The following is a 16,865-nucleotide window of genomic DNA, read 5'->3' as shown; positions in this document are numbered from 1 at the left end:
GAGATGCTGCCATCCTTGGGCAACAAAGGATGCCATGCAAAGCAGCCCAGAACTTGAGTTGTTGCAACAGATACTGTTTTATGTTTTGCCAAAGAATGGCCCCTTTTATTTCCATCATGAATGCAGCCTTTCATTCCGTCTCTAAATGTTTTCCAGTATTAAACCTAATCCTTATCTATCATTCTCTTTGGATGATAGGCCGCCCCTTCGCCTTTGGATACAGCGTAGCTGTCACCATGTAAATATGGATTTGCAAAGAAATGGAAACTCCGTGTTCTTTACTTTCCAGCTCCTGCTGATTTCTTGGTAGGGGCGGTGGGGCTGCATTTCAAGGTCAGAGTAGCTGAGCCAAGCTATTCCAAATATAAGAAAACATGCTGACGTGGAAATGAACAATTTTACCGTGTAAAAATTCTCTGCTCACGGCGGTGGAAAGATTAGAAAAGGTTGCTGGTTGAGGAAAGCCGTTAGGTAAACAGAGCAAGCAAGAAAGTGCAAGATTATTTGTTCTTATGTTTGTTTCTTGAAACAGAACCCAGAAGGGCTGATGAAGGCAGAACTAAGATAATTTATAGGAAGGGAAGCGCTTCTGCAAAGCAGCGAATGGAATTCGCACTCTCCAGGGGTGTAATCAAGAGGGACATCCCAGAAATCCGAGGTTCGCCGGGCAAAGCTGGTACCATGTCTTCACCACCTCTGCGGGTTTCATCCTAATAAAAAGGATTCAGAATTATTCATGAAAGGTGCTTGGATGAAATGTTGAAGGTGGTTCTACTCCTGCTCACAAATCGAATCATTCCACACTATTGTCCTAGAGACCTGATTTTCCACAGTATGCCAGCAATTTCTTCTCTTGGGGCATGCAGGGGGGTCACCAGACTTCTAAACCAGGACTCCTCCCGCTGAAGTCCCCGGGAGCACTCGGGTTTGTTTGCTCGGTCCGTCTGCTTGTTTTGCGGCTGCTTAGATTCACCAAGTCTTTATTTTGCCTTTTCAATACCAAGCCACTGTGCTGGTGATACATGCAACAGATAAAGGAGGGAGAACACTCACTCTAGGGAGGTTCACAGCTAGAGGGAATACTCCAGACACAATCGTAGCAGTGAAGACAGGAAAAATGCAAAGATATGAAGGATGAAGTACTGTAGAAATTTTCACAGATTTCACCGATTGATGTCCAGTCCTTTCTGCTTCCCTCTTCCTGTCCCTGGTGGGAATTATCAAAACAGCGACCATTGACATGCCCAGGATGCACAGAAGAGGGATCTGTGAAGAAAGCAAGAAGCCACTAGCCTGTGCGTAGGCTAGATATGCTTTGGACCCGTGTTCGGTTACTATTTTTGATTGAGAGCCTAGAAATAACCATCTGGGCAATCAGACTCTTGCATTAACATGCAATGTTGGCTAAATCCACAGGCAGCTGGCTGAGTACTGTTTCAACTGGGTACTAAGATAGGAGTAGGTCCCGACAGGCGGTAGTTAAGGGACACTCGTCTATTCTACCCATGTCAATGGTAATGATACTGTAATTCTCTCCAAAATGTGGTCCTTCTACTGTGTTTTGACAGGCTGGTTGTTATTCCCAGGGCCTGTATTATTAGCGATACACAGACTAGGTTTTGATATACATACATGCATATGCATGTGTTTATATGGTTGTATATATTTATGGAAGAATTCATGGAAGTCAGTCATCCCTATTTATCGCATACACTTATGAGAAGCACTTTCTTGCGTGATATAGAAAAATCTGGAAAACATTTTAAGAACAGTAAGTCCAGGTGAGGTTGATTCATTTATTTTCCAGAACCTGACTTTGTGTTCCTACCACATAATTCATAGGGACCAGACAGAATCTTAATAATTTCTGGGTCTTTAGTTCTGTGATTCCTTCTTTCTAAACAGCACATGAAAACAGTGTCGAAGACACACAGACGGGATTAGCGGTTAAGAGCATAAGCTTTGGTGTCAGGTTTACTTTAAATACAACTGCAATTTCTGCCACAGAAGAGTTCTATGACCCCGTGGAATTTATTAAATCTCTTTGGACTTCAGTATCTGTCACTGACAAATGGGAAATTGTATTACTGATCTAACCCCGTAGAGTTGCTGTATGCATTGACTGGGGCACGGCGTGGCAAACATTTGCAGAAGTCATGATAGAGAATGATTATTACAGAAATGTTAGCAGCTATTATGGTGATAATTATGAAAGTAGTAAAGACTGACAAAAAGTAAGTCAGCAAAATGGAGGAAACTTGATTTCTTCGACTGACTGGTCTGAAAAGTGTTGGCTGGATAATTTTCCCCGTCCTGGGGAAAGAGAAATAGTGCATTTCTTTGTAAAGTATACAGGTAAGTGAGGAGATATTTGGGTTAAATCACCGAATTTCTATTAGCCCTGATTATTCCCACAAATGACTCTGGGTTTTAGGTAAGAAAACATGCATTATTTTAATACGTCATTAGCAGTGGTGTGTGTGTGTGTGTGTGTGTGTGTGTGTGCGCACGCGCACATGTGTGTGCGCACACGCACACGCACGCGTGTGTGTAAAATCATCCTGGTACTTATGTGTCCATGAGAAAGAGCCAGGGACTATGGGTACCTTCCAAGGCAAGAATTTGGGGGCTCTAATAGCATCATTGTGGGCGAGTTATTTAAACTTTGCAGTCTCAGTTTACTTCTTTGTGCAGTTAGAGCTTTGGCTATTAAATTGTCTCTGCTGTAACACCATCATGGAATTCTATGACTCTTTGTCAAAAATGGTCCCGTGAATGAAAACCTCTGCACGAAGAGATGGACTAGGATGAATTGCAATCTTGTCCGGTCCAGTGTTTCTCAACTTTCTCAAACTGTAATTGGAAATCTCAAGAGTCCAGACAAGGTCGACTCAGTCAGCAACCTCACCACCTTCCAGCCAACAATATTCTGTTCAAAGCAGTGGCCCTCCAGCCACCGCGTGCAGTCCCAAACCCAATAGAAGTACACTAGGAACCAATCATGTGTCAGGTGCTGTGCTTGATACTAGAAAACTAAGACAGAAAAGATACATCATCCCAGTGAGCAAGACACTTAATATTTATGTATTTTAAGTGCTAGGAGAGCATGAAGGAAAAGTACTAAACATTCCTGGTAAGGGCTGATAACTTTCCACGTAGATGTCCTTGTCAATGAGGTGATGACGGGCTGGTAGACATTCCCAAGCATAGAGAGCAACACTTGCAAAGATACAAAGGGATGACAAGCGTTGATGCACTCAGAGAACAGCAAGGGCTTCATTACTGTGGAAGGGAATTGAACACATTGGCTGAGGACAGACATGCTGTCAGATGGTCTGGGTTCGAGTACCGGTTCTGTCACCTGGTTAGGTGAAATGCTCAACAGATTATTTAACCTGTCTGCTTCCGTTTCTTCATCTGTAAAACGGGAATGATAAGGTGTGGTGAGGATATGTTTTTGAAACATACTCTGTAAGTTGCTCTTTTTAGTAGCACGAAGCAGAGAGGGTTAGTGAGACAATAGAGAATGGACAGACTGGGGTGGAAGACAGCAACCTGATCATAATGAAAGGCTGTTTCATACATGCTTTGCCAAAAAGGGTGTTTTATATGGTGCTGATGGGGAGTCGTTACATGGTTTACAATGGAGAGTCTGGTGGCCCTTTTCATAGCATGACAAAGGGTAGACAAGGAAAAGGGCAAATTGAAGGAAAAGAGTCATTTTATGGGGAAAAAATGAGTTGCGAGATATGCCAATGTTCTGGCTTAGGTGACTGGGTGAATTGTGGCCATCGACACCCGAGGAGGAGGAACAAGTTATCGGGAAATTGATCAGCTTTGTTGCATTGGAAGGTGGCCATGGACATCAGCTGGACATGTTTAGTGAAGGCTTCAATACAGAACAGCATCTCAGAAGGAAGTCTGGAATGATGCTGTCCAACATTAGCCTAATGGAAGCTTCAAATGCAAAATCTGTAGTAGCCACTCGAAAGAAAAAAAAATGTAACGAAATAGGTGACATTAATCTTAATTATACCTTTGATTTAAGACAATAACTCTAAAATGTTATTTTGGATCAATGTAATCAATACAAAATTATTAACAAGACACACTGATTTTTTTTTTTTTTTTTTTTTTTTGCTAAGTCTGAAACTCAGTGTGTACGTTATGCTGAGCAACCTCAAGCCACATTTCTGGGGCTCAGAAGCCACAATGTGGGTCAGGGACTGCCATGAGGACGGTACAGTTTTAGAACATAGTAATGGATAGAATTTATCTAACAATTATTAGTTGAGAGATTCCAGGCACTGTGATAGGAGCTGAGAATTCAGTGGTGAACAAAGACACCGTTTCTTCTTCATTAAACTTTCAAGTTATTAGAGGATCGGGCTTCCCTTAGTGTAAAAGTTCTCTTTGTGCGCATTAGAGAAAGACGTGGCCTCTGGGCAGAGCTGCCCCACTCCTGGGATCACGGAGTGTAGAAGACGTCTCTCTGCCTCTTCACCTCTTCTGCTCTGAACATCTGCATAGAACAGAGTGCACCAGGACACCAGTGGGGACTCTGCAGGGGAAACAGACACTTACAAGTCATTGAAAGCAAACAGGCTGAGTATTGTTACGGAGGAAATTCTTGCAAGAGGGACTCGGTTGTGCGAAAGTCAGAGAAGCCCACCCTGAAGCTGAAGGGTGACCAGAAATAAGACCAATGGAAAGATGAGAGGGTAATTCTCAGGGTGGCTCATGGAATGAGGAGAAGTTCAGGTCACATGTGGGAGGGAAGGGTTGGTAGGGCATGAGACTGGAGAGTCCAGGGGCCCCTCTGAAGGGTGGATTCAAGGAGCAAGGAGCAGGCAGACTCCTGGGCACCAATAACATCAGTGGTCACCTCTGAAGGGGTTGAGTACCAGGAGCAGTTAGAAATACAGGACAAAACCCAGAGACAGGGAATGTCGCAAAAGATGCTGAGAGAGAGAAAATACAGTCTGTGAAGGGGGCCAATGGTGGAAGAACAAATGGAGAATGAATGACAGAACATACTTCAAAGAAGGCTAGCCATTGGGAAGTGAATGAAGGAGCTAATGCCATTGTAAGAAGAAAAGTTGTTTGCTGTCTTTTGGTTTTGTCCTTACTCATAGGACACCAGCGCATCTCTAAAATGTCTATTTCCCTCATTCACTCTCCAGTGCTACTACACCAAAGCAGAGAAATGACCTACGGAAAAGATTAATCTTGCATTCATTCAGTAAATACTGTGGAGCACCTACTTTGGGCCAGGAGTGACACCACGGCTACAACGAAACGGCGGATTTGTTGATAATTGATTGTGTGTCAGTCTCTCTTCCCACGTTTTGACAAGTATCCCCTCATTTGCTCTCCCCCAGATCCTCATTGGGTACAAACCATTACTTATCCCGTCTTACCGATGAGAAAAAACTGAGACTCGGAGAAATTAAGTTGGTACCTAGAGGCACGTGGTTGTGTCAACAGGGCCTGCTGGTTCTGGAACACCTGCTCATAACCACCATGGCACCGGCCGACATACGACAATCCGAGGATTTGGTCCATTATCACTTCTTGTTGCGACTTTGGTCAAAACTCTTTTCTTGGAATTCCTAATTAACCCAAGCGTCCCAGGGCACTGAATTTACCTCTATCACGATTCTTCCTTCGAGTCGCTTACGTTGTTTTCATCAGCTATTGCAATGTGGCGTTCCAAGTTCACTTCCACGTGGATGTCGTACCAAGTCTTTATCGTTGCTGGTTTAGCACCTGGTAGCCATCGGGACCCTTCCAACTCTACAATTTCCCAACTTTCTTTTTTTTTTTTTTTTTATCATTTTAATGGGAGGGTCACATAGGGTTAGTTTCTCTACTGATACAGTCTTGACGTTTGAATCATGGCTGGGTGGAGCACCGTCTCTCCTGCGACTTTCTCTTTAAGATCCTCTCTCTCCTCTCTCCGTCTAGTTCCGACAGTGCTGATGAGATGACCAAAGGTGCCTGGCCTGATGCCAGCTGTTATAGAAAACACGAGCAAGGTATCACCAGCGTTTCACAGAGACCTACATTCTAAAGGATCTCATCAGAGCACAAGAGCTCTTCCAGATAATTAGTAATTGGTCCTCACAGCACCCCTGGGAAGTGCCTGGGTACGCAGCAAAGATACACAGAGCGTAAATGAGCTTTTCCGGAGTGCAGGACAATTTCCTCCTCAGTGAAATGGGGACAATTATAGTGATCCACCTTACAGGGATGTCAATTATTCACAATCTAAAAGCCCTGGGAATTATAACCTGCACTAGGAATACGTACACACAGCACACTTGTATTGGACTTAATTGACGTTCTCCTTTCCCATACCCCGCTATCTACAAATCACACCACAATGACACCCCTGGGTTTACCTTGGGTCCTGGTTATTGACATGGAGCCTGTCCCTCTGCATCAAAGATCTGCCTGGATCACACCAGAGGATAGAAGAACAGACCTGCCAGGTGTTGATGAGCCCATGACAAGCAACCTAAGTGGAATTCTGACAGGCCTTCACAGCCTTGTCCATAAACATAATTAATCAACACAGAATGCACACTCAGTAAGCTACAAGTAAAGCGGAACACAGAGTGTGAGGCTAAAGGGAAAAGCCAACAGATCTCATTGGATGATAGGAATTGTAAAAGCCCACCTGAATGGAGAAGGCACAAATGGAATATTCCGTGTGAACCCCCCTCAATGACTGCCTTCAATGTCCCCTCCCCCACCTTTGGACCCTGTTTGTTTGGGCCTTTGTGTCTCCCTCCTCTTTTCCATCCTCGGCCCCCACCACCAGGGTGATGAATTGAAATTGTGAGCCCCGGGCAAGGAATCTATCCTATATGTTATTTTGATTCAATTAAATCTGAAACACAGTTACAAAAACAAAGCCATTTCTGCTTCATTGCTCTTCACCTGTGGTAACTGTTTATGCATTTTCATTGTTGGCACATTTACCGTTGGATTCCTTCCATTTTCTCTGTGCATTTCTTTATACACTTCCTCATTTCATGCAGTGGCTCTGATTTTACTTGCTCTTGCACAGACTGGTGAATTGTCCTCTGCAGAGGTCACTGCAGGACTGACTCTAACATAATACATGTAAATAACAATTTTAGATGAGAGAAATCTCCCATATTTTACACTGACTACCTAAATCCCCAGCTCGCCTAAAGAGATGTGGGGCAGGGATGTAGTCCAGCAGGTGTAGAAGGGACACTGAAGATAAAGGAAAAGAGGAGGAAACTGAATGATCATCAGATACAGTGAGAAGCAAATGAAAATTCATAAGCCATCCAAAGAAATGTCGTTCAACATATAAGTTAGACCAACTCTTGCTAGGAAATACCGGTACCTAATGCTTTTTATCCCAAAAATATGCAGCGAAGTACTTTCAACTTGGACTTTTTTTGAGGGCAGAGAAAAGCCAATGGTATCACCTCTATGATTTCCAGAGAAGTTGAGAAAATTGAAACAGATCATCTCTTGCTATCGAAAAGGAGGCAGAAAGAGAGGGCCGGGGAAATTAGAGCCAATAGGTCTTGGAACAATTGCACAAACTCCTCAAACCTAAGCGACTAGAAAGTTCCATGGTTTTCATTAGTCGAACGCTTGCCCCACCATTGTAAACCTGACCCTTGGTTGATTGCCCGCATAAAGGAAAAACTGGTTCGGTGACCAAGGGAGAAATTTTTACATTTATCTTGGGAAAAGCAGGAGTGACTATCCACATTTTAATTCTAAAGCTGCACTGAATAATAATAATAATAATAATAATAATAATAATAATAATAATGCCCTAAAAATACAAAGCAAGTTACAAATACAGCAAGCAATGATTTCCAGAACTCTCTTTCCAAATGCAACAATGTGGCTGGAAAATCATCCATTTTGGAGCTAAACAAAGATTTGTTCCTTCGCATTAAGCGAGAAAATAGATCGTGCCAACCCCAGAAATCAACACTAACTCTGTTTTGAGAGCTTAAGAAAAATTTTCAGCAGCTCAGGCCATTGATATTGAACAAGAGGAAATTTAAAGCATTCCACCCAGAGCTCACAGTGGTGTCCACAGTGTGTATGGAGATAGGCACACATGCGTTCGGGAATGGTTAGGCTCAGAGTAAGCTTGTCAATGCTGATTTAAAAATACTCTGTCAAGCTGTTAGGAAATGCCTCATTATGAAGAGAAACTCTGCTTTGGGGTGGTTGATAAAAACAAACACAGTAGTTAAACTTTATAGATTAATGCTTTCTTGATATTTTGTGCAATACTTTAAAGACAAGGTATTGTTGGAGATACGAGCATGTAGAAACCAAGAAATATATTAACTTATACAACAGAAAAGCATAAAACATAAATTTATGTAAGTACCAAGCTACAATATATTTTTGTGCCTGAATTGTCTAATTTAGGTATTTACATATTTTAAAGTTGCTGTCAGTCTTCCCTATCAGTTTTGTGCTGTATAAATCTGGTGAACGAAGGACCCAGGGCATTCATATATTATTTATTCATTTATTTGCAAGATTTGTCTAGCATACAGTCTCCAAATAGCTAACAGCATTTTGCCAGGGTTTAGCATTGGGACCTTGGAAACAAGCAAGTAAGAAATTTCTTCAGCTCTTTGGGTATTGTGGGTATGTAGCAGGACAAAACAACATGGATTTAATTTAATGAATCTCAATTAGAAAAAAAAAAGATTAAGGGATAAGAGAATTTAAGCATTTTTTTAAAGTTTACTTTCAGAGAGAGAGAGAGAGAGCGCCAGGGACAGGCAGAGAGAGAGAGAGAGCAGGGGAGGGGCAGAGAGAGAGGGAGAGAGAGAATCCCAAGCAGGCTCTGCACTGCCAGCACAGAGCTTGATGTAGGGCTTGATCTCACAAACCATTAGATCGTGACCTGAGCTGAAATCAAGACTCAGACACTGAACCGACTGAGCCACCCAGGTGCCCCATAATTTAAACATTTCTCTGCCTGACTTACTTCACTTAGCATAATGCCTTCCAGTTCCATCCACATTGCTGCAAATGGCTTGATTTCATTCTTTCTCATCTCCAAGTAGTATTCCATTGTGTATATAAACCCCAATTTCTTTATCCATTCATCAGTTGATGGACATTTGGGCTCTTCCCATAATTTGGCTATCGTTGAAAGCACTGCTATAAACATGGGGGTACCTGTGCCCCTATGCATATGGGATACATGTGCACTCCTGTATCCTTTGGATAAATTCCTAGTAGTGCTATTGCCTGGTCACAGGATAGTTCTATTTTTAAATCTTTAAGTCAGGGAAAGACATATCATATGTTTTCACTCATATGTAGATCTTGAGAAACTTAACAGAAGACCATGGGGGAAGGGAAGGGGAATAAATAGCTGCAAACAGGGAGGGAGGGAGGCAAACCACAAGAGACTCTTAAATACAGAGGACAAACTGAGGGTTGATGGGGGTTGGGAGAGAGGGGAAAATGGGTGATGGGCATTGAGTAGGGCACCTGTTAGGATGAGCATTGGGTGTTGTATGGAAGCGGTAAACCATGGGAATCTACCCCCAAAACCAAGAGCACACTTCACAGAGTGTATGTTAGCCAATTTGGACAATAAATTATAATTTAAAAAATTAAAAATTAAAAAAAAAATTAAATACTTCTAATTCATATTCTGAAGAGTGATATTTCTATGTCACTAAAGATACCAAGATGATGTTAATATTGGATGTAACAGCCTGATAAGACACTATCCTTGGCTGGAATCGATGCTGACTGTATTTCAAGGGAGGTTTACAGTCAGGTGATAAAATGTTTACAGGCCTAAACACAGCAATAGCAGAAAAATTCTGATTCATCCATCCACCCATTCGTTCATTCATTATGATAAGGGGTCTCCAAGGATTTGTTTTTGGTCCCCTGAGAGCTCTGTTTCTCACAGTTGTCTGATTCCACCTGTTTCCTCCAGTGCCTCTCTGAGCGATCTTTTAAGTAAATATCTCAGGCTTGTATATACATCAAAGTCTCAACAGTCTAGTGCTATAGAATGTCATAGAACCACATAGAATGTGGGTTGAAGGATGAGATTTGGGGGGCCCAGACTGATAAAAGAGGATGGCCAGTGTCAGTTAGCTGCAGATCGGAGGTAGATTCCTGAAGTCTCATTCTCATGCAGGTTCCTCCAGCAAAACTTCTTGTGTTCATTAGGGAACAAACATGGGTACAGTGTCGCCTTGTAAAGTCAGTGCTTACATCCAAGGTCAATGCTGGGCGTCTGTGCATATCCCATAGAACTGTTTGAGTTTAAGTAGCTCTTTCAGGATCAGGAGGCCCCATATCCCACTTGGATATTTCCTCTAAAACGAGTGGGAAACAGAAGTTTTGTCCAAGGGGTTTCCTGTGGAGAGAAAAACATGGTCACCGAATCACTGGGTTTTAGCACCATTTTATTTATTTATTTTTTTTATTTTTTTATTTTTTTAGTTTTTAATATATGAAATTTACTGTCAAATTGGTTTCCATACAACACCCAGTGCTCATCCCAAAAGGTGCCCTCCTCAATACCCATCACCCACCCTGCCCTCCCTCCCACCCCCCATCAACCCTCAGTTTGTTCTCAGTTTTTAACAGTCTCTTATGCTTTGGCTCTCTCCCACTCTAACCTCTTTTTTTTTTTTTTTTTCCTTCCCCTCCCCCATGGGTTTCTGTTACGTTTCTCAGGATCCACATAAGAGTGAAACCATATGGTATCTGTCTTTCTCTGTATGGCTTATTTCACTTAGCATCACACTCTCCAGTTCCATCCACGTTGCTACAAAAGGCCATATTTCATTTTTTCTCATTGCCACATAGTATTCCATTGTGTATATAAACCACAATTTCTTTATCCATTCATCAGTTGATGGACATTTAGGCTCTTTCCATAATTTGGCTATTGTTGAGAGTTTAGCACCATTTTAAAGAGAGCTGGGGGGTTGGGTCATATGCTTAAAGAATAATTGGAAATACTTGAGGCTCTCTGCACCAGATGATCTCACAGGCCTTTCCAGCCTTACCTCTGTGGATATGGCTCACCGGACAATGCCAATGCCTTGGAACGACTTCAAACCATGTCTTTTCAATGACAGCCTGAGTTCACAGGACCTCCCTGTGACAGCAGCCAAGTGATCTGGCCCGGATTTTTGTTCCATGCCTGAACTCATTCTTTGCTGATAAAGTTATACCCATTCTGTTGCCAGGTTCCGCACCCTGCAGTTCTCCCAGGGATCCCACAGCTGGCTATGGCTCTCACTCAGTGCTGCTCTATTGGAGCTGTTATGTGGAACCCTGGTACCCCAACCAAGGCTTCTATATCTCTACCTGCTCCTCCCTGAAAATTGGGCCTCCAAGGAAATTAGCAAGGATGTCTAATTTTGTTCTGAGGTTGCATGTGCTCAAACCACAAAGCGATGTTTTCTCCCTACATTTATTACATGAAAGGTTTTGTGTCCAAAGAGTTGTTCTGGGGAAGCTTCTTTCCTGTCACCCCTTCCTTCGTCCTGATGTACCTCTGCTGCAGCACATAACACACGGCAGCCAAGTGGAAGGAAGCTGACTGAGTCTTAGAAGGTGTAGCTCCAACCCTGCCATCAGCCATCTGCTTGCATTTAGGCAAGTCTTTAACATCTTTCTGAGTTGCAGTGTCCTCATAACAAGCAGAAGAACGTCCATCTACCAAGTGGGAAATATGTGTCATAAGAGATTTTGGAAAAATATTTTACAGGGCTATCTATGAGCCGACCAGCACAAGTACAGAGCCGTGTGAAAGTTAAAAATGTCACTGCTGTTCATTTGGTCCTTCCTTTCTCCTCCTCTCTATTTTGGCTTTTGTTGATTTCTCTTAGTCATTCAACTTGCTTGAATGAGCGAATCGCAACTATGCCTCGGGAACTATGATAGGTCCTGGGGCTTTGAAGTTTAGTAACACAGGTCCCTTTCTTTAAATAGCTGGTGATCCCATGGAAGACACAGCAGACTAGAGATTACCTGTTGAAGACCCCAACGAAGATGTCTGTACGGGCTTCGTCATCATCATCAAAGACTTCCTGGATGAGGTGATCTTTCACGGGAGGGGTGAAGGGACAAAAAATGCAGGCGAAGATGGCAAGTTTAAGAAGCAAGCAAGCCTACCTCCATCAACAGGGGACCATGTGTACAGAAGCTCGGGGGTAAAATAGCTTTAAGGATTTGGGAATGTGAACCGCCTCCTTATTGCTGCAGCACAATGGAGTGGTGAAGACCAGGGGGGCGGCAAGGGGCTAGAATGGCACTCAGGGCCCTTTCCAGTCACAGGGAAAATCTCAGGCTTTGTCCAGGGCTTGAGCAAACAGCGATCTGTCGCTGCTCACGGTGACTGTCTCAAGAGAGATCGAGTCGGTGCCGTGGATGTGTGCAGACACGCGGGGCGTGGGGTCCAGTCGCTATACAATAGTTTCCATTTTGAGATCATCCAGATTTGCAACCTCCCACCCCCATATATATACATTAACTGGTTGGGCCATGTCCTTCAGCATGATTTAAGTTTTAATCCATCTCAAAATGGGAGTAATTCGAGTTCTAAGAATCGGTAGGTGTTCAGGGGTCTGACTCGAATGATTGATGGGATTAAAATCCAAATGCGAGGAAACGGAACGCCACTCTAAAACCACAAGCACGATGGCCATTAAATTGGACGTGTCAGGGCAGTTTTGTAGTCACTATGTGATGGACCAAAAAGGTATGGCAACCGAGATTGTCATTCCGTGGTATTTATTTTAAAAAACTGAAGGAGGAGCACCTGGGTGGCTCAGTCGGTTGAGTGTCAGACTCTTGACTTCACCTCAGGTCATGATCCCCAGGGTTGTGGGATCAAGCCCTGTGTTGGGCTCCATGCCGAGTGTGGAGCCCTCTTGAGAGTCTCTCTCTCTTATCCTCTGCCCCTCTCCCCCCCACCCCGACTCCTGCTCACATGCTCTCTTGAAAATGAAAATAAATACGTACATAAATAAAATAAAGGCTTGTGATTTTTATTAAAAATTTTCAGTCCCTGTTTCTGTAACTTGGTGGTGGTATTAACAGTGTTTTATGGACCCAGGCAGTAAAGGTTCCTGATGTGCTCTGTACTTATAGACTCTCTGGTCTTCCTTCTCCTTCGCAAACCCCCCTCTCCCTCCCCCTCCTCCTTTTGCTCTTTATTGCAAGTAATCGTTTTTTCTTTCTTTTTTTCTTTTTCCCCCTGCAACCTTTGGCACTGATTTTGTCAGGCCTTCAGAAATCATTTCAAAGTCTCTTCTTGCTTATTTTTGGAGACAGAGTTTCACCCCGGGGGAATTAATTTCCTGACCTCTCCCGGTTCCTAATAACTAACACACCCACTTGAACCCACATCTATGCAATTATGGTTTACCCATAATCTTTGGAAATTAGTTAAAATTACTTAAAAATATTTGTCTTCTGTTTACGTGGGAATAACAACCTAGGTTCACTTCCTGGTGTTTTCTCCTTCAGGTTAAACTGAACCATTTCTTTTTTGCTTCATGCTCAAGGAGACCTGCGACACCTAATTTTAAGACTTTGCTAACCAGACACCCATGTAGAGGTACATAACGATTTTTCATTTGAGACCAGTACCCATGTAGTTAGAAGAATCTTTTACTTCTCAGGAAAGCAATTAGTAGTAACATTAAATCCAAAGGTCCTTTTTATTTTTCTTTTTTAATAACAAGAGTTTTTACCGTGCTCTTTCTGTTTGAAACTACACTCAGTGCTCTGCAATTTATGTTTTAGCTTCCATAATGTTAGCGAGGTATTAATATATGCATGAAGAGTTGCAGTGAACGTAATTACAGTGGCAAAGTGATAAACACAAAGCTATTCTGCCTGGTAATATTATGTATTTAACAGGTTTATTTGTTCAACAGTTTTAACTTTAATTATGTTTTGCCATTTGGGAGTTTTAGACATGTAGCCATCATAGCCCTTCTCTGGCTATTCGTCTAAGAAGATGGCATTCATTATAAAAATAATCTGTATTTGTTTATTTAATGTTTTTTTTTCATAGTGCCTTACAAGTCAACTAAAAAATGACAACTTTCTTTGCTGCTGGTGTTCTGTGCCTCATTTGGATGCTAAACACATCGCTTCCCATTCCTATGTGTGGCAGGGGAAGGTGCCGAATCGGGTTCTGGCCCCAGGCCTGCGGGGTCTCAGGAGCTGTGCTGGCTTCTCTCACACAGACCTGGCGTTCGGTGTTAGGTGTCCCCCAGACGCTGGCTCCAGAGTACACTGGGACAGTCCAGTGCTTTGGGAAGCACACTAACAAAACATGAACAGGCAACATGGCCCGTAGCTGATGGATGGTTGCAGAGGCCCGGCCTTCCTAACGGCTAGGGTAGGCCTTCTGTGCTCAGCCACAGCAGGATAGTCTCCCGGCAGTTCACCCCTGCGGGCAGCGAAGAGGACATTGGAGTACCCCCCAACGGGGTGAGTTTGTAGGAACGTAATGGACCCACGTCACGTCACTGAAGTTGCGAGAAATGTACCGGTTTCTGTTTTGCAAATTGACTAGTATATGTTGTGCTCATTATTTTGGTGCTGCTGCAGAATGCAGCGTATGCTTCAGGACCAGACGCCTTTTTCTGCCCCAGATGACTGTTCAGGCACCTTCCTCGGCAGTAGTCCTCTTTAGCTGAGACAGATTATTTCTGCAGTGCAGTCTTTCGATAAAAGCAGGTTTTTCCCCTACCTGGCCTCATGGCACATTTTATTTGGCTTGCATCGTGTTGTCGCTGGAGGCGTAATGTACCTGCAGTCAAGTGCACAGATCTTGGGTGTACAGTGTGACAAATCACACTCGCGTGTGTGGCCATGCCTCTCAGGATGTGGAACAGCAGGATACCCCACGAGCCTCTCTCGTGTCTCCCTCTCAGGACTCCACCCTTCCCCCGCGTAGCGTGCACAGAGGTATTTATTTAGGTTTTGATAAAAAGCAGATTTAAGGTTAAAGAGATAGTGACAACTTCCTGATGACATATCATTCTTAATTTTATTATTTGGGCATCAAGTGTTTAAGTACAGTTGTTCATCCCTGATAAATACAACTGCAAAGTACCGTGTGCCAGAGGAGACAAAAGTTCTTCCTCATTCACTCATTAAACAAACATTCATTGTCATACGTAAAATGCATTAGTTGCAGGAAATAGATTAAAAACCAAAAAAAACAAAAAACAAAAAACAAAAAAACAACAAACCACCCAAAACAGAAAACAAACAAAAATGCACCACAGACCTTGCCCTGTAGGGTTCTGTAGTTATGATCCTTTGGCTATTATTTTAACCACGGTTGCAAATGTGTGTGTGTGTCACATACACATACACATACACATATTCACACACAGACATGCACCCTTTTCTCCTCGTACATAAAACTCAAAGAAACGCACACACACACACACACACACACACACACAAAGGAAGACCAGATGATATGGTCAGTATGTTGGATGAGCCAGGTCAGTGGCTTCCATGAGGTCAAAAGCATTCTTCTGCTCCTGGTAGATTTACTCTGGTATCTTGGGTATGGATCTTGTTGCCTTAGGACCAGCTTCTCCCTCTTCAGCTTGGTACTTCATCTGGACCACAAGCTTGGTTCTTGCTGACCTGTCTCCTGGAGTGAGTTTCCATTGTCTCTTGGTCCACACTCTGAACCCGACACACCGTCTCCTCAGACAAGTCTGGCTGCTGGCACCCGTGTCGGTTACACCTCACTGCTCCTCCAACAAAAGTAGAGTTCCAATTGTGGGCCCTTGCTGTAACAAGATTCCCTTGGCATAAATATTTGCATTTACAATCAGTTTTCCACGTCCCTTGATTCCACCAGAAAATACAACATTTTCTTTGTAAATTCTCTTTCCTTGGAAATTTCCATGGAATTCTCCTGAAGAATGTCTTTAGGACTTACCAGGTTGGTAAGTCAATGATTGGAATTCTCTTGAAGGATTTCTTTAGGACTTACCAGGTTGGTAAGTCAATGATTATTTTTTTTTGTCTTGAATTGAGTTTTGTCTTTTAATACCCTTTAAGTAGGATGCTCGATGGTAGAACTCCTGTTATGAGAACATGGACCTTTAATGTGGCCAGCAATCCCCAATTACTAACACACACACACACACACACTCACACACACACACACACACACGCTTATGCTTATGTACACGTAATGGCTTTACAACTTTTGCAATAGTTGTTTAGCTATTAATTATTCTTTCAATTTTAAAGTGGAGATAGGACCCCACCGTGAACTTGTCAAGCTTTTTCCCTTTACAAATTTAGCTTCAGTTTGAAAGGAAATGTAATTGATGAAGCCCTTGCTGTGCATCATGAGTTATGGGTATCTAGCATGGATTAAAAGGAAAGAAACAATATCACAGGAATGTGTGTGTGTGTGTGTGTGTGTACATGAAGAAAAGCATCAGTCTGGACTTGGAGTGTTTAATCTACCAAAGCTTTGTTATTCTCTTTCCTGTTTGTACCAGTCTGAATTATTTGGCTCTATTTGGTTCTATGGCAGGATATTCAGTTTCGGAATAGAAGAAATTGAAGCTTAGTTCATATACATGCAAGAATACCATGCTCATTCAATCATATAGAGATAGAAAGAGTAATCCAATGGAAATAATTTCTTCCCCCTATTCTTGTGCTTTTCCTAAGTTTTAGGGTATGAGGGTATGATCTACTTCTGCCTGTGGTATCATCTTAGACTTTTTGATACTCTGGAGGATACTCCACAGCTGAGCCTACAAAATGACGACTTCCTTCTTGGTGGCACTCTG

General features: G+C 42.8%; 1 long non-coding RNA gene across 2 annotated transcripts in view; it reads left to right on the top strand.

Moving 5' to 3' along the window:
- Window positions 1–12,861, top strand: part of LOC122219511 — a 75,721-nt gene extending 62,860 nt beyond the window's left edge. For both annotated transcript variants that reach the window (XR_006202412.1, XR_006202413.1), the window contains one exon: window positions 12,004–12,861. This is a non-coding gene — a long non-coding RNA (uncharacterized LOC122219511). The remainder of the gene's footprint in view (window positions 1–12,003) is intronic.
- The last annotated feature ends 4,004 nt before the right edge of the window (window positions 12,862–16,865 follow it).

The sequence above is a fragment of the Panthera leo genome, chromosome B2, assembly GCF_018350215.1.
Source record: "Panthera leo isolate Ple1 chromosome B2, P.leo_Ple1_pat1.1, whole genome shotgun sequence".
NCBI lineage: Eukaryota > Metazoa > Chordata > Mammalia > Carnivora > Felidae > Panthera > Panthera leo.
The sequence above is the reverse complement of the archived record's forward strand: the minus strand, read 5'-3'. Positions and strand labels throughout refer to the sequence as shown.